This window comes from Varanus komodoensis, unplaced genomic scaffold (genome assembly GCF_004798865.1).
Source record: "Varanus komodoensis strain SLA01 unplaced genomic scaffold, ASM479886v1 scaffold12, whole genome shotgun sequence".
Lineage (NCBI taxonomy): Eukaryota > Metazoa > Chordata > Lepidosauria > Squamata > Varanidae > Varanus > Varanus komodoensis.
Window position 1 is genome coordinate 22,638,031 of NW_025335349.1, and position 20,545 is coordinate 22,658,575.

A 20,545-nucleotide genomic window follows, 5' to 3' on the forward strand; every position below is an offset into this window, starting at 1 on the left:
TGTTTGTAGCAAAGGGTTAATTGATGCCACCTCTCCTCTCGCTCCGTTCTGGGCACCAAGGACTGGTTAAGGTTTTTTGGTTTTTAATCCTCCCATGCTCCTAAAAAGCACTCTTTCAACTAAAGTCTGATTAAAGGAAACAAAGATGCCACTGACAATGAACATGGGCATTCATGCAAAAAAAGGCAATGACAAGACTTTGACTTCTTTTTAATAGGAAAGGGGTGCAAATGTACGGGGACAGAGTCTGGCATAGGCTATGATGGCCCCCAATTTCCATTACACGAGCTTCACGCAGGCCAGGGCTATCTTGTTCTTTCTCTTCAGCTCAAAACCTCTTAGAGAGAGGGAGCTTTCAAAAAAATGTTTCCAGGGGATTTCGCTGGAGGGTGGAGTTGATACAGAGTTTAGCGAGTGTACTAGCTATAAGCACAAGCTAAAAGCGCAAGTTCCTGCTTCAGATTTAAGCTCAGGAATGAGTATGTTTACACCTCACTGTCCACAAACTTTTTGCATTATGCAAAGAACAAGCAAACTCATGTGATGAATTATTATTATTATTATATTGATTTCATTTCTATGCTACCCCTTAGGCAAAGTTCTTTGGGCTGTTCACACCAGTTCATACAAACAATACAATAAAATGCCTTAACAACTTATCAAACTACAAACAATTTAAGCAAAAAGTTAAGAAAGCATACCATGAAGAATAGTCCTGTAAAAACACTTGGGTTGGGTAATCCCCACAAGCTCTTGGATATCCCAATACATCTTTCAAAAACTCAGCATAAAGGACAATCTTAACCTGGTGCTGGAAAGCTGGGAAGGTTGGTGACAGGTCTGGCTCAGTGGAGAGATCATTCCACAGATGTGGGGGCCACACAAAGAGAGCCCTCCCCTTAGCGGCTGCCCTCCAAGCCTCCCTTGGAGTTGGCCCTCAGAGGGAGGTCCTGGACATTGAGTGTAATGCCATAAAAACCATTTTGCTGTGATAACAGTATCACTGTTATTTTAGACCTGGAAGGAAATTAAACCTGAACCTGTCAGCGATTTAGCAAAACTAAAATCACTAGGTTATCAAACTGTTTACTGTTTTATTTCTATATAGCCTTACTGGAAAAACTCAAAAGCAGTGTGCGGTGTGTGTGTGTCCACGCAGGCACACAATTCATGGACACAGTAATTGTTTTTACCTTGTCAGACAGCTCAGTAACAGTTCTAACAGGGGAGAATTTACCTTCCTACAAGCAAATCAAACTGGCAGCCTACAAACAGAAGTCTACATTTTAAAATTAACAACCCTGCAAACACGAAAGAGGCAGGCTCCTGGTCTCACAAAGCTTAATTCTTCATGCAACAGCTTAGACCAGGCTCCTTAAAACGTGCATTTATGTATGTATGTATGTATTAAAACATTTCTACGCCGCCCCTTGCCAAAGCCTCGGGGCGGCTCACAGCACAAATAAAATACAATAAAATACAAAAATAACAATATAAAATTAACAATATAAAATAAATAACAATATAAAAGAAGAGAAGAAGAAGAAGATCAGGCAGGGAGGAGATGACTGACTGAAGCGGGAGTGATAGATTGAAATCTAAACAACAGCCTGGAACATTCAGATTGGAGTGCAATTCCCAGGATACCATGAAGAAGCATAAATATTGTTCCCTTGCATCCTGCCAAGATGCCTAGTTTCCATATAGTTCAGGAGTGACATCACCGCAGGCAGCTGATTAATGTCTTCAAGTGAAGAGACATCAGAGATGATTTAACAAGGAAGGCAGGTGAGAAAGAATCAGTTTCAGCTAAACTTAAGCCCAAAGCTGTCCTAGAGCATGTGTTTTTTTTGCCCTCTGAGGGAACATATTACCTTATAGCATTTGTTTACCATGAAATAAAAATACAGATGTGCCATCTGAACACGGCATATGGATAAGCTCTTGTCTGGGATTTTGCTTATGGATTTGTGAATGTTTTTTTTAGTACTGGAGCACTGTCAAAGATGCAGTAAGAGTCATATTTCAAACAGTTGGGATCTAGGAACAATTATGGGGAGCAGGTCGTCACTCCAACTGGGCCAGAAGCAGGTGTGTAGTCCCAAACTGGCAGGCATCAAGACTGAAGAAAGCCGTTGTGGAATGAACACACATTGAAAAGAGTGGCCAAGTCCACACGTCATGCCCAGCACAGCCACGAACAAGTGGGAGTGAGGGAAAGTGCTGGATCTCACAGAGTTAGATGGTGGGAAGAACGCCCCAGACCTGTAACCCACGGTTTGTTCATAGGTTACAAGGCTTGGTTGTTATGCCCTCAACCATCTCGAGTTCCGGGTCTGCACATCATAGTAAATCAGATCAGGTGCAGAGCAGGTTGTTGACCCCAGCAGGAGCAGGTAAGGCAGGATCCAGCACACTGCTGCACTCTCAAGAGCCCAGAGTTAATAAACAGTGGGTTGTTCTCAGCATGTGAACCTTCAGTGCCTTCACAATCAGAAATGCTCAAAGCACGAACTCTGAGATTAGGCCTTGATGAAGACTTCAAGGAAAATCTGGAGCCACATAAGTAAAACTCTGTCTCCATGCAATGGGGTATCTGGATACAGACAGAGCCACTGGCGGGAAAGCAGGGGTTGGAGCTGCGTTTGTTTGCACATAGGAAAGAGAGTATGCCTTTCTCTTACCACTTCTGATGGATCTACAATGCACAGATAAACCATGGCAGGGGAGGGGCTTTGTATGATGCTTGTTCACAAAATTTGGTTGACACAAAAATATTCTGGCCATTGGTGCTTGCCTGGCAATCACAATTATGAAAGACAATTTCCATACACTTAATTCACATGGAAAACACAGCAGAGATCTGTCATATAAAAATGTTGCCAGTGAAACAAATATAAACCATGTTTCGCATAACAAACAGCTCTCTAGCGATCCAGTGAATGATTACATGGTCACCAGCTAGTCAGTATTTTTCTTCACCTCAAAGAATTTTCAAACACCACATTTATTCATCCATCCATTCCTTCATCCATTCAGCCTTTCCACTTGTAAAACATTCAAGCAATATCTTTAAAAATAGATTAAAAACCATCTGTGGAAACACTGCGTAAATTGACGCAGACAGGAACAGAGATAAAAGAATATGAAACAACACAATTATCAGGTGAACAGATTAAATGCCTGTTTTGTAGGAGTCTTCTTTAGGCTGGATGCGATGATAAAGAAAAAGAGCTTGTGTGTGTGTGCATGTGTGTGTGTGTGTGTGTGTGTGCGTGTCCATCCTTTGGGACATCGTAGAAAATCCCTAGTGTGGGCCTGGGCCATGGTATAATATTAGAAACAGAATTTAAATAGAGACTTTTTTCATGATTCCTGTGATTGAGTGTATGCACTAAGATTGTGGTGTGTGTTTGGGCGGTAGCCACGTTAAAAGTCTGTACCGCGCTCAAGTTGGATACATTGGTAAAAAGAGAGCATTTGCTTTGCGAGGACTTACGTTCAATCCATGGCATCTACAGGTAAGACTGGAAATATTTTTGCTTGGAGAGTGCTGTCGTACTTTAGCAGCACTTCCTATATTCTGGAAAGCTCTGAAAGTTACAATTTGTCTAGCTCATATTACTGGGATTGTCAAGCAGAGCTGCCTGTGTTTTGCATTCCCAAACAATTACTGCACTTGCTGCCACTTTTTAATCTGGCACAAGGAACATCTGAAGATGCAAGGCTAGGTATTTTGGAAGACACACACACAGCCTGATTAGTCTCAAAGGACCCCTTCCCACTTTAAAAGCCAAAACTCTACATTGTACATTCTACAGGCCGGCATAGGTTAATGGCTGCCCTTCAGTTTCTTATTAGCTGGCTTCTTGTTCCATCAGGAAGTGATGCGTCGTGGCTTTCAAGGTTTTAAAGAAGTTCAATAAAGTTGATCAAGCAGGATAAGAACTAAAATGTTCTCCTTCACAAGGAACCTTTTGACAGCTTAACCTATCAAAAGAGGCTCAGACTTTGGCACATCTCCATAGGAACACCGGATGATCTACCCTGAGTATGTAATTTGCAGCCAGCAATTATCTAGTCGATTTTAACCTGCTCCATTGCTACACAATCAAGTTTTCCCTCAACTCGTGCAGCTGATCCTGCAACCTCTTCTAGGTTAAGGTCTAAATCATCACATACCAATTAATAATCCATGGTCTCTTTGTGCATGGCAAATTAAAAATTGCGGTCAAGCAATTAAAATTCCAATGTTCCGTTCCTTCCTTGCCTCTCTAAAAATGACAAAAACCAAAGCAAGTGGCAATTGAATGAATTAATCTGCTGGCATATGTTGAGAGCTTCGTATCTGTTGTTTGATTTGCAAGGCAGCCTGTACAGCATTTCAAAAGAGCACTTTGTTTGTGCACAATTCCGCCAGCCTGGCCCAACCATTTCCGCAATTAATCCTTTGTCACTGTTCACAAATGACATTTTGAAAGAATGGGAGAAGAAAAAAGCAAGCCTCTAACAGGATAAGGCAAACAGGTGAATCTGATCAAATCTATCAAGTATCCTTCTCTAAGAGGCTTTTGGAATGTCTTTTTAAGACTCAGGCAAGTTAGCAATAAATAAATAGATAGACAGACAGACAGACAGACAGACAGACAGACACTCCAAAAGGAAGAAAGACTCAAGGCTTCTGTGGATCATCTTTGTTCTTAGAGGAAAGTGAATATGAAGTGGTGGCTTATGGAATGAAAGCAAAAGAAATAAAAGCATCTTAATTTGATCAAAGAGAAAGGATCAAGGACTTACAAACTCTGCAGGTGAAGTGGTGGGGAAAGGGCATTCTTCCTTTCAGAATCCAGGTCAAAGTACTTCTTTACAAAATGACTTGGAAATGTACTGCTCTGAAGTGTGTGCAAATGAATGAAAAGTATGGTAAAACAAAAATCTTCACTGAACACAGAAATTATGTTCCTTTCAGCTGGTAATCACTGTACACACAAACACACACAATAAGCCACATACTGCAGATGGCCAGAATATGGCTATTCATACCATAAAATATACACTCAGATCTTTTGTTCAGTTGAAGCCAGATATCACAACTGAAGCTGGATTTCTATGGGCTTTCAACAAAGTGGTGTAGGCCAATTTTCCTGAACACTGTACCCTCCAGATTTACTGGACTTACCCCTGTTGTCTATCACCTACCCCTGAACAGAGAGGGTTTTGTGACCTTCCACACAGACGAGGAACACACCTTGTTCAACCACAGTTGAAAAGTTGACGAAGGAGCCGTTCCCTTCACTGACCTCTGGTGCATGACAGAAATGTGCAGTCCAGCAAAGCACCAACCAAGCGGTCATGTTAGCAAAGAGTCAAACAGGCCCCAGTACTGGGTAGTGAAGAGCCAGCAAATGCTACACAAGTACTACACAAAACTATTTCTGTTCCACAAAGTCAGAGGAGCAATTTGATTATTCACCAGAGACTTGCCCTTTGCTTAACAGAAATGCCACAAAGCAGGAGATGAAACATATTCCATTCAGGAGGTACGAATAAATATCATATATTTTCAGGGAAGCCTAGTACAGGATATTAGACACTACAAATCAGGACAAACTCCTCCTTATAACACCAAAAGTAACTTTTATAGTGTGTCCAATGGTAAATTCAGACTCTTCCTTGGCTTCAAAACAATTATTATTTTTCAATGTATGTATTTCTTTCCTTTACTGAGGTCTGAAAACAGCATTGCAATGATGGTATTTTCTGTATTTGTAGCTGCTACTTTGCAACATTTTACTACCAAAGTGACTTATATGAGGAGCTAGGCTGATCCATGCAAGGAGAAAGGTGTTTCTCCATGCCAAGAGAAGCAAGAACAATTGCCAGGACATGAAAGGTGGGAACTCTGGGGGAGGAACTGGCCCTGACAGGTGTGCCAGAAAGCAATTGAGGCCCTGTGGCCACAATACTTCCCCAATCCAGCTGCTGATAAAACAGCACACCATGACTTTAGTAAGTCTATACAAGGTGTGTCCAGAAAGTCATGAGAATGATGTTTTTAAAATTCTTTTATTGAAACATTTTACAATTGAGCATCATCTCCTTCAAAGTATGCACTTTGGACACAACGCTCCCAGTGATTTTTCCATTCTTCATAGCATCCCTGGAACTCTTTAAGTAGGATGGCATTCAGAGCCTGCATAATGGCTCTTCGGACGTTATCCACACTACCAAAATGGAGACCCTTCAAACCATTCCTCAACTTTGGGAAGATGAAAAATTTGCAGGGAGCCAAGTTGGGGCTGTAGGGTGGATGGGGAAGCCCCGTGATGTGTTTTTCAGCCAAAAACTCCCTGATAGTCAAAGCACTGTGACTGGGTGTGTTGTCGTGATGAAGGATCCAAGTTGAGCTGATCTCAAAGTGTGCCATCGGTACACTTGTGCAGATGATAGCGCAGCTTCTCCATAAGCTTTCCTCACCATTTCCAAAGTTGCTGATGCACTTTTACCCAATTTCACACAATTTTATCATGTAGTGCTGTTCCAAATGCTCTTGCATTTTTCTTAATATGAGGCCATTGAACAGGGTGGCACGAAAAAGAATGTCTCGACTCGGACAGGGCTGAAATGCAACTGATCCGTGTTCTAATGTATTCCTGGCACCCCACCCCAAGTGACCTTGGCCAGCTTCTCCCTTCACAGAGCCCTTCTCGAGTGTAGGAACTTCATTCTTGTTACTTTCTGGACACACCTTGTATGATAATAAATAATGACTATACATCAGGGGTGTCAAACTCAACTTACCTGGGGGCCGCTGGAAGTAGAGTCTGGGTGAGGCTGGGCCACATCAAGTATTCCACCACCGCGGTGGTGGTGGGCCGCTCATCCCGCATCGCTCCCAGAGGCCGGCCCGGGCGCCGCCGGAGCTTTGAAGGCCGCAGGGCCCCTCCCCTGTGCCCCACCCATCCCGGCAATTGGCCTGTGGGCCGCGAGTTTGAGACCCCTGCTATACATTCATATGAAACTAACAGGTGCAACAACACTGGCTAGACATCAACCATGATATTAAGGTAGAACACGCAAAGGTAAAGAGAGTGCAAGAGAAAGCGAGAGCTGACTCTAATAGAACATAACTTAAATACTTTGACAAGTGAAATTCTTTTGACCTGGCTGCCTGAAGGCTAATAATGATGGCAATCTAGTCTGGAAAGGATATTCCATAAATTAGGTGCCACCACAGAAAAGGACCTTCTGCTGGTTGCCACCTGCCTAATTTCCAAAACCCAGGAGAGCCAAGGATCTCAAAACTTGAGCAAGTTCAGGTGGAAGAGACAGTCCTGGCCATTTCATGCAATAATCCGAGTTCCACTAATTCCACTGGGAGCTGTAGAAAGTGGATTGAGAAAAAGGGGAAATGTGCCCGGCTAAGTCAAACTAAGGAGATTTTCATTTTCTACGGACACATTATGCAATGCAGGTGCTTTATTTCAGCTACTTGTGTGCTGGAGTAACTCTTGCTCCCTCTCCTTTTCTTCACATGTAGTAGACTAGCTATCTATATTACATGAGCAAACACACTGGGGCATTGGAGCACCTGCCAGGCCATATCAAAACCTGCCCTTGGCAATGAGTCAGCCTTTATCTTACCTTCTGGCAATCGCTATTTATTGCAATTAGCTTTGCTGTAGGTTAGAAACACTTATATAGGTTACAGATAAACCATTATATCTACGTACATAATGTATTTGCTAGCAAATTCCATTATTAATTAAATGACTAGGGAGACAGGCTTTTGAAATATTAACTTTGCATAAAGTACTGTCACGTTGCCTGAAGGTAAATCAAGTTAACCCATCAATTAAAACAGTAATTAAGGTGTACTCGTAGGGGGAGGAAGCAGTGAAACCTTGCCTCCAACTCTCCTCTCCTTTTTTCTCTTTCTCTCTCTCTTATCATGGGGAAGATCAAAGTAGGAATTTTCTACTGCACAGAACCTGGCAGTGGGATCCCCTGCTTAGTGCTTGTAGCTACCAAGGTGCCTGCAGCCACTGAATACAAGCAAGGCTTCCTGCTCCTCCTAATTTTAATTTTCTTTTAACATTATTTCTAATATATCTAGAACATGCAGCAAAGTGACCTGCTGTGCTCTGGTGCCATCTTTATTTGCATTCAAAAGAATAGAGTAGCACTTTGGAGCTCAGACCTCCACCTCTTCCTTGTACACAGGTTCTTGGGCAAGCTCTTTTGCTTTGGGCTCCCCAGCTGCCTCGTGGGAAAGTGTTTTGAGACTGGCCAAGCCCCGCATAGCAGCCATTTCCTGAATGGGCACCCCCATGGCAGCCATTTTGTGAGAGAGCCCACGGCACCATTTCAAAAGTCCAAATGTACCCACTGACCTAAAAAGGTTTGCGATCCTTGCCGGGCCTTCGTTATTCAGGAATGATGGAGACCTGCAGCACAGGATGAGTTTCTGCCACATCTACCCTTTAAGTATAATGAATGGCTTTACTGAGAATGGTGCAACTTGGTGAAAATCCTTAACAGGGAGGGGACCCTAGACAGCTCCTTCATTTTTTGCAAGTGGGAAGAGGTGGCTCTTTTTCAGGGAGCATTTTTAAGCTTTTCTGAAAGCTCAGGGCCAGGATAACTGAACTGGAAACCGGTTTCACTGCACCTGCACGTGACAAGAAAGGAAGCCAGCCTATTTCCGTTCCAGACGTGGGAGCTCTGACAAGCCCAAGGAGTGCTCCCTCCCACAGGGGGATTTCCCTTTCATCTTCAACATTTTATCTTTATGGAAACACTTTCCAGCACACAGAAGGCTTTAAAATGCTTATCTCATCTGTGCCTATGCCCCACTCACTGAGGCAGGTTCAGCAGAAAAACAATGGCCTAGTCTGGGTGACGACTGCAGACTTTGAGAACAATAAAGTCCGCGGTTTATGAAACTGAGAATTAGGGATGGAGTCAAGTGCTCCTCCTATGCCCTGCGCACTGAGTTCTGGGAGGGACCCAGCTGCAGGCAGGCGCATGTACTTTGCACGCCCAACATTCCAGGTTCATTCCTTACCCACCAGTTCCAGGTAAGCCCAAAAGGCAATTCTGCCTAAAACCATGGGGAGTCATTGCCAGTCACTGACTGGGTCTAGGTCACACAGTAACCCATACAGAAGGGTTAGTATGAGGGTTGAGTATGAGGGTTGAGTGGGTATTGTCAATGAACCAAGGTTTGTTGCTACACTGTGGGTTATAGAGCTGTCTAAACCCAGCTGTGCTCATAAACCATGATGTGTACTATCCATGAGCAACCTAGTGTTCATAAACCAACAACAAACCATGGGGGCAGTTTGTGGTTTGTTAAAATTGCTGGGTTCAGACAATGCAAAAATGCATATTTCAACACCAACTCATAGTTCAATGACAACTTGGAATAATCAATTCAAGCTGCAGCAACTCAGATTCAGGCTGGACATCAGGAAAAGCTTCGTCACTGTCAGAGCAATCCAACAGTGGAACCAGCTGCCTAGAGAGGAGGTGGGCTCTCCTGCACTAGAGACATTCAGAAAGAACCTGGGCAGCCATCTGAGTGGGATGGTGTAACGTGGCGTCCTGCATCAGCAGGGGTTGGACCCGATGGCCTTCATGGCCCCTTCCAACTCTTCTATGCTATGATTCTAACTCATAGTTAGTGGTCCGGCTCAACATAAGGCAGCTTCCAATGAGTGTCTCCACCCCAGCTTCCATTATTTCTTGTGTTAAGCCAGAGTTCTCAGTTATGTCCAAATTGTGGGACCACATCCTGGTTTATTTTCCTGGTTTGTTAACTGATATTAATCTTAGGTCAGATGTCATAGTGAATTCCACTTTAATACAAACCAGGACCTTCATGTTGAAGAAAGAACATGGCAGGAGTGGTAAGAGGAAGCAGTGTTCCACTCTGATGTTGTATAAACCATGGAACCACAACTGAGTATGAAACCTCAGCTCATTACCCCAGTGGGCCAATCATTTCTGCAAGCAGTCCTAGTGAGCTTGGGAGGCCAAGCAAGAAATGAATTCCCAAGTAGCTGAGCCTGTAGGAAAGCTACTAGCTCATCTGGAAGTTCAGCATGATCCAGAGAGAGAGTGTAAGAATGCAACAGATGGCAATGCTCCCACTCAGCAGGACAGTGTCCCATGTTAGTTAAAATATTCATCTAGCTGAAACTGTATTATACCAGCCCAAACACTTTGTGGATTTCTGTCAGCCTGAAATGACACACAAAGAAAATAATGGTGCAGGGGTGTCATCAGCCTACTGACCTTTACAGCCCTTGCCACAGTAAATCCATGTTCCAGTTTTTAAAGGACAACACTGAAACCCTAGCTTTCAGCAAATGTCACAATGAGATAAACAATTTAACATTTATAATATGTCTCACTGCTGTTTCAGATTTCACTCACCTGCACACATGCAGAAACTCTCTCTCTCTCCCCCTCTCCCCCTCCCTGGTAATTTCCAGCACTAGCAGCTCCGCCCACAGATTTCTGCCTGAGACCCAGAGGGCTGTTACCAGTTCACAAGTGGTAAAAGACTGTACAGTATATTCTCTCACTCTACAAGGTAGCCTCAAAGCATGATTTAAAGCTGGTTTAGGGATCCAGGCTTGCTTAGGAGCAAGCAATCATGCTTTCTGGTTCAGATGGAAAAGAAAGTTGGGGCAATCATAGCTTCCTGGTTAGCTACCCTTTTCTTATGAAATGGGGAGCTATGTCATGTGATTCCCCCCACCCTCATTGCATTTTCTGGCTTATTTAAGATAGGCTTTTTGGCTTAGTGTTATGTGCTAACATGGCCAAGTTTCCTTCTGATAAAGTTTTGTTTAAAATATGTGCCTGCAATCACATATTGAACCTGATGCTGCTGCATTCAAAGAGATGTAAGCCTTGCAGATAATTCACAAGGAAAAACTAGGGAGTAGGCAATGTTTCAACAGCTCTCTGAATTGCCTTAAGTGGGATTACAAAACACTTCTTTGCAAGCTTGCTTGGAAAGGTTTTGTGCCCATTTTTCATCTTGTATATTAGTAGTTAAGAGTTATTTACTTATAAAATGGCTTAGCCACCATTTCAGAGTTTGCTCAAGGGATGCACAGCGCAAAACAATAAAACTATCACGAAAGCACCAGTACTCGGCTCTGCCAATTACAATCGCTTTAGCAAGGATTTCGGCCAATTTAGGGCTTCCCAATGGATAGACTCAAAAGCTGCGCTGGGACACAGTTCTCTGGGTCACGCCCTGCATGAACAAATGCGACTTCTGTAAGTCACTGGAGGACTGTGCATGGGTGAAACGGAGAAAGCAAATTCCCTCAAGAGAAAAGATAAAAGGCATCTTTTAGGGAAGATTCAGAAGCGTGGTTTGTACACACCAAAGAATGAGATAACAGATGGCATTGTACTATTTCTGACTGAAGTGTAGTTTACTGTTGTCAAACGTTTCTCCCTGTAACACAAAAATAAACAAAGCCCATTTTCCCACGTCAGAAGAAAACAGAAGAACAGTTCAAGTCCAACCTTCTGTCTACAGTGCTAGTTCTCTACTTGAAACGAGACTGATTTTTTTAACCTAGGAGTGCACAAAGCATGTGAGAAAGCCTGAAGTGATGCAGTCCGTTCTGCCATTCATTTTACATTGTTATTTATTTTAGATTGTTAATTTTAGATTGTTATTTTTGTATTTTATTGTATTTTATTTTATGCTGTGAGCCGCCCCGAGGCTTCGGCAAGGGGCGGCATAGAAATGTTTTAATAAATAAATAAATATATATATCCTGCCATTTCCCTCTTGCAAGGAGCATAAGGCTGTGCTTATGGTTACGCTTGCAAGGTTATCATTCCCCGTTCTATTTTATCGTCACAGCAACAACCCTGTGGGGTAGGGCGGGCTGAGTCAGAATCTGTGACTGGACAGCGTCACTCGGTGAGCTTCATGGATAAGTGGGGTCTGGGACCTGGATTGTCTCAGTCCAGCCCGCTAACCACTATGCAGCACTTCATTCTGCTGTGTCTGCCGATCTAGTAGGGACCACACGGAAAAGTGCTTACAGACACAGTTCAGCCTTTTAAGTCCCACTGCAATAAGCTGAGGAATTATGCTCCTACCTAAGGAACCTTCGGCAGAAGACAATGGGACCTGAATGTGTTCCTCTCTCAGTGGGCAGCAGCCAAGGCTCATCAGGTACTCTGTTCCAAGCTACGGGCCGAGCAGCACACCAGGGAACGTGCCAGTCTATACTTGTCAACTGTTCCCACTACAAGCAGAGTTGTCTAAACAGCCCATGAACACTCCAGCCCAGAATTCTGTCTGAACACAGAATTCGGCTTTGTGTCACCCCTGACTAGTCATGGTTAGAACCTAAGGTTTGCTAATGGCACTAAGCGGCAGAAAACCCCTAGGCTGCTTTGCTTCTCCTGCTGAAAGGAGAAGCCAAGAGTTAAAGATCCAGCTGTGTGGACTAATACACGTGTTCATGACAACCCGGAGTTTAAAAATAAAACAAAATTGAACTGTTATTATGTATGAACTGGACCGGTATGTGCATGTGTCTGTGCACAGAACAAAAATTACTTCTTCTTCTTCAGATTCATCCTTTGCTGAAGAACATTAGGGATATTTTTCAGGATGTATAGTAATTTCATTTATCTCTGCAAATCACACAAACATGTGAAACATTCACAAACTCAAATGTGTTCTTCAAAGTGGAAGAACACAGTTTCCAAAAATATTTGCAAATTTTCAAACATGTTTGTATTGTAAAAAAAAATCCTTTAAAATGCACGTTTAAAAGTATGCAGTTGCACACTTAGTCTAACGGAAAAAGTGCACATTTTTGGAAAATAAAATTTTTTGTACATTTTCTCTGTTTATTTTGAGGACTTTTTCATTTGAGCAAAACGAACAGAAAGTGTGAAGAAACACAGCAAATAAGCAGAGATTAACTTCAAGCTGATATTTAAAAAACTCGGTGAACACAAACTTCCCTTGTTTGCTCAGTTATATCTATTTGCATTTCACCTATGTGGTCAACTGTGTCAACTCCACAGGGCCTTCGCACATCGTGTACCAGTGTGGTTGCCACATCCTCTGTAGTTGCGCCCAGGATGTTCAAAGCATGTGAGAGATACTTGTGTTTGTGTTTTGACATAACGAGTTTGCTGACCTGACACGCCAACAGTGGAGCGTAGTGGTAAGTAGGGCGTAGGGCAGGGCTGGGTCTAGTCCCCGCTCGGCCATGGAGCCAGCTGGGCAACTTTGGGCCAGTCAGACTCTCAGCCCAACCTACCTCACAGGGTTGTTGTTGTTGTTAGGTTAAGATTGAGAGCAGAAGAATAACGATGGAAGCTGCTTTGGGTTCTTTGTAAGAAAGAAGGTGGGATGCAAATCAATTAAATAAATAGTAAGTAATAAGCAGTCCAGGCACTTGGGGGATGTGATTCCTGGGTGCCATATTATCACACCATCAGGAAAGATCACATGGACATTTTGTTTTTATTGTTTTATGTATTTGACCAATTTATATATAGCTAATCATATTTTGAAATATCTCCATTTTCTACATATTTGCACCAGTGTGAGAATACAACTGAGCAAATGAAAACCAACCAGAACAAAAACATAAATTGCCAGGGCGACTTATTTTATATTGTTATCTTTTGTATTTCAATTTATGTTGTGAGCCGCCCCGAGGCTTTGGCGAATGGGGCGGCATAGAAATGTTTAAATAAATAAATAAATAAATAAATAAATAAATAAAATCGAGTTTTTCAGAGGCACATGGTATAAGCCACATTAAAATTAATGGAATGTTTAAATCCATTGTGCTATCCTAAACACAAACATATTTTGATCTGCCCAAACTTCTTGTCTCTCTTCTAAGTTAGAAAATAATACTGCAATGTCTGCATAATCCAGTTCCCACCACTATTGTCCTTTATCAGAAAATTACCACACTGCAAACTCCACTAATATCTTTTCTTCCCAAATCAGACTCATTTTGTTATTATTGGAAGGTTAAGCTGCAGCTTGTAGGAGTTGCATTCCATGGGAGAAATCCTATGTGTACTTTCTGAGAGGGATGACGTAAGTTTCCACGGGAGGTGGTTGAAGCCCCATCAGTGCGGGTGTTCAAGGATAGGCTGGACATGCACATGGTGGGCATGTCATGAGGGGAGCTGGCTGGAGCCAGGGGTCAGACTAGATGGCCCAGGAGACCCCTTTCGACTCACTCTATTTCTATGTTTCTAAGTTGGGATCCTGTAACAGCAGGGAGTTGGACCCGATGTTCTTCGGAACCCCTTCCAACTCTACTATTCTATGATTCTCAACAAAAAGCATAGAAGGCGACAAAAAGTGTCACCAAAAGGAAGCAAGCAGTAATGTTATTTCTGGACTGCACAATACATTGCAGGTGGACATTAGAACATTAGGGCTTCCTATCAAAAAAAAAAAAAAAAAAAAGCCCCCCCTAAAAAAAAAAAAAAAAAAAAACCCTCCCTGCATGCAGAAAATTAGCATGCCCTTTACCCTGATGTGTTACTTGTCTCCTTGAGTGTTTGCACATGAGAAGCATAGGTGTAATCACTGCATCTGGAACCCAAAGTGGGCCAATAAAAGTGCTGCTAATTGGTACCATAGGTCAGAAGTCACCAAAAGAGATAGAAACTAAAAACAGCATTGAATGCTAACATCCTCCCCTAAAGCAAGCACAGCTACCTCTTGACCAAGTGAGGCATGAGGACGGAAGTCCTCTCTGTCTGTGAATATGTCCGCAAAGTAGGGACACCGCCCGCTAACATCAACAGGGGTGCAATTCTGAGGGGAGCAAGGGGAACCTTTCCTGCCCCCCTCTCACCACTCCATGCTTCAGAAGACACGTTCCTCCCAGCCCAGTTCTAACAACAGATGTGAACACAGCAGGGGAGAGGGGTCAGGTCCCAGAAGTGATGGGAGAGCCTTTGGCCGCCTCAAGAAAGTTCATGCGAACCACCTCACACTTGAAATGGCAGGGCTCTCCCAGGCAGTCTCCCATATTCCAGGCTCAGGTCTGTAGGCTCAGGGTTGACTCAAAGCCAGTCACTGTGGCAGAGAGGTCAAGAATAGCACAGGAGTCAGAAACAGCAGGGTGCATCCTGCACCTATTTCGAGCACCTATATATAATTGCACCCTTTTGATAGGAAAAGTAGACACTATATGCCTCCCTTTTTACATAAACTGAACAGGCTTGGCTTGGGGACAGGCTTGCTTGTCCTGATGCATGCATGACCTTTGCTGGAAGGGACAAAGGAATCTTCTCAATCTCTCCATGGCTTTTGATACCATCAGCTACAGTTCAGGGTTATGGCAATACAGTGGTTCCATGTGACTGCAGAAGCGGTTTCGGAAAGCAGCATTGGGGAATTGTTGCATGAATCCATAGCACTTAAGCTGTAGAGCCCCCAAATATTCCAACTTATCCTTCATGCCCTTTAATTTTTCCATGATGCAGTTGGGAATCCTGGGATCTGGTGGAAGGGATAATCTGCATTCAAATAAATGTAGTGCCATTTCTCTGTGTCCTCGGAGTCAGGTGAGGTTGTAGAGGGGCTGCACTGTTATCCAGCCTGCGTAATGGCCTGGATGGGGGCCAGTAAAATGACGCTAAATCATTACACAGTGGTAGATGGTTCTTGGTTCCAAAAAGATGGTATCCAACATGTCCAGATGGGATTGCATTCTTCTAGCAGGTGTGGCTGTACTCTTGGATCCTACCCTCTTGCTTGAGTCCGGGCTAGAATCAGCAGCTCAGAGCATCTTCACAAACTTCAGCCTAGTTTGGCAGCAACAGCCGTTTCTGAATAGGATTACCAAACAGGAAGGATTTGTGCTTGGGTAACCTCCAAGTTGGTTTACTGCACTGAGGTTTACATGAGGCTGCTCCTGAAAACAGTTCAGAAGCTCCAGCGAGTACAGAATTTGGCTGCCAGAGTTCTGGCTGCTTTGATGGGGTGGAGTCACTTCATGTCAGTTCAGCTGAGCATGGAAATGTCTAAATGGCTAGAAAACTGGAATCAGAAGGACTGTTTGCCCATCTATTAGCCTGACTGAGCATTAAGCTAATCAAAGGAGACCCTTCGCTGCATGTCACCTACAAAGGAAGAACATGTACTATTTACAAAAGAGAGCACATTCTCTCAGATAACTCCATGACTTTGAAATACTCTCCCATGAAAGAGATACTTGGAACCAAAGTTGTGCTGTTTTGGGCATTGGGTTACAGTCTTTTGCTGAGTCAACTTTATTGTGTATTATGCTGATTGAAATTGTTATTATGCCTCTTAATTTTATTGTAGTTATATTTAGGTTTCATTTTGTTTAGGTGCAGTAAAAAATCTTTTACTTTTATGTACCGTGAAATCCTCTTTTGGGTGAAGGCGCAGAATGTACATTGGAAAATGAACTAATTAAAAAAAATGAAATGATTGTGACTTGGTCTTGATGACTCTGAGGCTGAGAGAGGGTGGAAAAACATGCATGGCATCTTGGCTCATATTTTACCACTTGTTCTGCTCACATCCTATTTTTGGACAAAAACCCAGCTGTAGTATTAGTTCAACCAGTCAGGAGTATTGGTAAGGCCATGCCCTACTGAGGAAGGAAAAGGGTTCTTTTTCCTTCTTCTGTGGTTCAATCAAACATTGTGTGAATCTTTATGATGCTATCTAAATCATAAAAGAAAACAAGCTGTCTTATCTCCCTTCTCTCCCAAAGGCTTTACCTCTTTGTGGCATTCATCTTTCCCTTCACAGGAAGTGACACTGTGTTAAAGATGAAGTCAAAAGCTCTCCACAGTCATTTAAAGACAGAAGAAAGGGAGAACATGTTTGCATGTCCAGGCAGAAAGACAACTCTCACTTTTGCTTTCCCTTTTGTGGATTTCATTTAGAGAAAGGCACAGAATGCTTCCGAAAGTAGTTTGACATCCATAGATGGCTTTGCTAGTTGCTTAAGCCAGTTGCTTGATCAATTCATACAGGCTATTTTAATTTTTCTGTATGCTTTAATTTGGCTTTAAATATCGATAGCCTTTATATGATGTTATTAATGTTGTTTGCAGTTTACATTGTATTTTACTGTGCCATAAACCATCCAGGGAGCTCCAGCTATTGGGCAGAATTAACCACTACACCCCACTGCCTCTCAGTAGTTTCCCACTTGGTTCTCCCGCATGTGTGGACCAGGCCTGGAACATCTGAGAAGAGGCAAAAACAGGAGAGAGGCATAGTGGGCGAGAAGCCGCCAGTATTCAGCTACCGACAAAGCATTGCCTCCGCTTCCTCTCTTTTGCTCTTCTGGGCAAGGCCATGCTGCTCTGCTTAATTGACATTTCAGGAAGGAGGGAATCTGGCTTACCTTGGGAAGCTGATTTATTTATTTTATCACAGTGTACATACAGCACTCGGGATAAGCTGTAAGAAAAGGCATTGGTGAACCTGTGGCCTTGTTTAGAACAAACACTGGGGAGTCAGTATTTCATTTCAAACAGAGTACAAAACATGATGGGATACAGAGGGGTAAGGCGAGGCCAAGGGCAATGAGCACTAAGACTGACTTACTAATGCCAACTCATCTCAACAATTACTGACTACTAAATCCTGAGGAATCACTAAAGTGAAAATAACAATGAATGCAGAGCCTCCTGCTGCTGCTGCTAGATCAACACACCACCCTTGTGACAAATTAATATGAATTACGTCTAGTACCACAGGGATGTGTGAAAAATTCCCCCCATCATATGGCCACACTGAGAACTGGGTTGATGGTAAGAGGGTTGGACTGGGTCCCAGAAGATCCGGGTTCTAGTCCCACTCAGCCATGAAGCTCACTGGGTAACTCCGGGCCAGTCATTCACTCTCAGCCTTACCTACCTCACAGGGTTGTTGTTGTGAGGATAAAAATGGAGTGGATGAGAACTACGTGAGCCACCTTGGGAGGAAAACAGGTGGGATACAAATGCAATGTAGTAATAATGATAAAACAATTTATACAGTTTGCACCTTCCAGATGCAAATATGGCCTTGAATGCAATATATGCCAGGAAATCTACACATTTCCAAGGTTCAAAGCTTTTTGCCAAGGTATAATAAAATTTATTCAGAAACATATGTGCATTTGAAAAATATGTATGTTTCCAAATTGCACACAAACATTCAAACATTGCACACAAACATTCAAACAAGAATAAACATTTAAAGTGTTGCACAAAAATTAATGTGTGCTTTAATGCTTCCATTATGAAATGTGTGTTCATTTCCATGTGCATCTGAAAAAGCAACATCACCAGATGCTCAAAGACCAACAATCTTGGCAAGTCGTTATTTGTTTTTCGGCGCCAGGCGAAGACCTTTTTATTTAAGCGGCATTTTAATTGTTAATATTATTGGATTTTATCTGGCCAGGGAGGCTTATTTTATATTGGTATTTTTGTATTTTTAACTTAATGTTTATATTTTTTAATTTAATGTTATAATTATTTTTTAACTTATTGTTGTAAGCCGCCCCAAGGCTTCAGCGAATGGGCGGCATAAAAATGTTTTAATAATTAAATAATAAATAAATAAGTTCCAAATTAAAAGATGCATGGTTAGCCATTGTTTTCTCCCTTGATTTTGCTTCGGAAATATACAGTGAAACCACAGCTTAGTTTTCCAGGCTTGTTTGTACCTTTTCTTATCGCAGATGTAATACTGAACCGAGTTAAGGAAAACAAGCCACGATTAACGCACGTGTCCTATTCGGCACTTAGCCTTGGCCCAGCTTTTACTATCAATGCAACACAGAACCCTGGTCAAGGAAAAGACCACAAGTAGGCATAGTTTCTGCAACATTGCAGCTAAACATAGTTGAAAGCACAGTGAAATTACTTTTCTGTTTCTCCAGCTCTAAGGGGCAGCATTAAGTGGATTCCGCTCTTTGGTGCTGTTCCATCTTAAGTATTTTGTTGACATATTAATGTGGCTCTTTAATACCAAGCCCAGCATAATCAATTTTCAGTTGAAGTGATGACTCATGGAAAATATATGCTAACATAAAATAAAACAACTGCTGTGCTATACATGGAGAGGAACAGCGGACAAAGCAGACGTGAAAGGCTCAGCAGATTCCATTTGATCAGAACGTGTTTCTTTTCCAACTTGAAAGTCAATTTTTTTAAGTCTAAGGAAATGCCATCTAATTATATATGCTTAAAAGCTGATGCAGCACTTTGACAATCTAGGAACCAGTGAAACAAAAATAATTATACACCCTGAAGTTTCCAGAAAAGAGATGTTGTTTCGTGGTTCGTGGTCATGAACATGAGAGATGTGTTAGCTATAATCTGGGCCAGGCATTCCCCATACCACAACATTCTGTCGCAGGTCCCTCTAGGCAAGAGCTGCTAGCCCTCACACCTTAGCACGGAGCCATGACCAGCGTCCGATCGCCAGGTGCTGAGAATAAAAGCAAAGAGGGGCAGTGATGCTTTCGTAAGGGTGAAGGAATCCAGCCATTTCAGTTTCTCTGACTTTCTCATTTTTCCAGTCTTGTTGTTGTTAGTCACGAAGTCATGTCTGACCTATCGTGACCCCATGGACAACATTCCTCCAGGCCTTCCTGTCCTTCACCGTCCCCCGGAGTCCACTCAAGCTCATGCCCACTGCTTCAGTGACCCCATCCAGCCACCTCATCCTCTGCTGTCCCCTTCTTCTTTTGCCATCTATTGCTCCCAGCATTAGGCTCTTCTCCAGGGACTCCTTCCTTCTCATTAGGTGGCCAAAGTATTTGAGTTTCATCTTCACTATCTGGCCTTCTAAAGAGCAGTCAGGGTTGATCTCCTCTAGGACTGACTGGTTTGATCACCTTGCAGTCCAAGGGACTCACAGGAGTCTCCTCCAGCACCACAATTCAAAGGCCTCAATCCTCTGGAGCTCAGCCTTCCTTATGGTCCAACTTTCACAGCCATACATTGCAACTGGGAAAACCATAGCCTTGACTATGCACACTTTTGTCGGCAGGGTGATGTCTCGGCTTTTTAGTATGCTGTCTAGATTTGCCATAGCTTTCCTCCCAAGGAGCAAGCGTCTTTGAATTTCTTGGCTGCAGTCCCTGTTTGTGGTGATCTTGGCACCCAGGAAAATAAAGTCTGTCACTACCTCCATTTCTTCCCCATCTATTTGCCAGGAAGTGAGAGGACCGGATGCCATGATCTTAGTTTTCTTAATGTTGAGTTTCAAGCCAACTTTTTTGCTCTCCTCCTTCACCCGCATCAAGAGGCTCTTTAGTTCCTCTTAACTTTCAGCCATTAGAGTGGTATCACCTGCATATCTGAGGTTGTTGATATTTCTCCCAGCAGTCTTAATTCCAACTGGTGATTCATCTAGCCCCGCCTTTCTCATGATGTGCTCTGCATATAAGTTAAATAGGCAGGGCGACAGTATACAGCCTTGCCGAACTCCTTCCTCACTTTTGAACCAATCAGTGGTTCCGTG

The 20,545-nt window shown here is 42.9% G+C and overlaps 1 protein-coding gene across 1 annotated transcript in view; it reads right to left on the reverse strand.

Annotated features, from left to right (window-relative positions):
* SNTB1 (syntrophin beta 1) overlaps nt 1–20,545 on the reverse strand; it is a 99,175-nt gene that overhangs the window by 39,073 nt on the left and 39,557 nt on the right. The window lies entirely within an intron of this gene.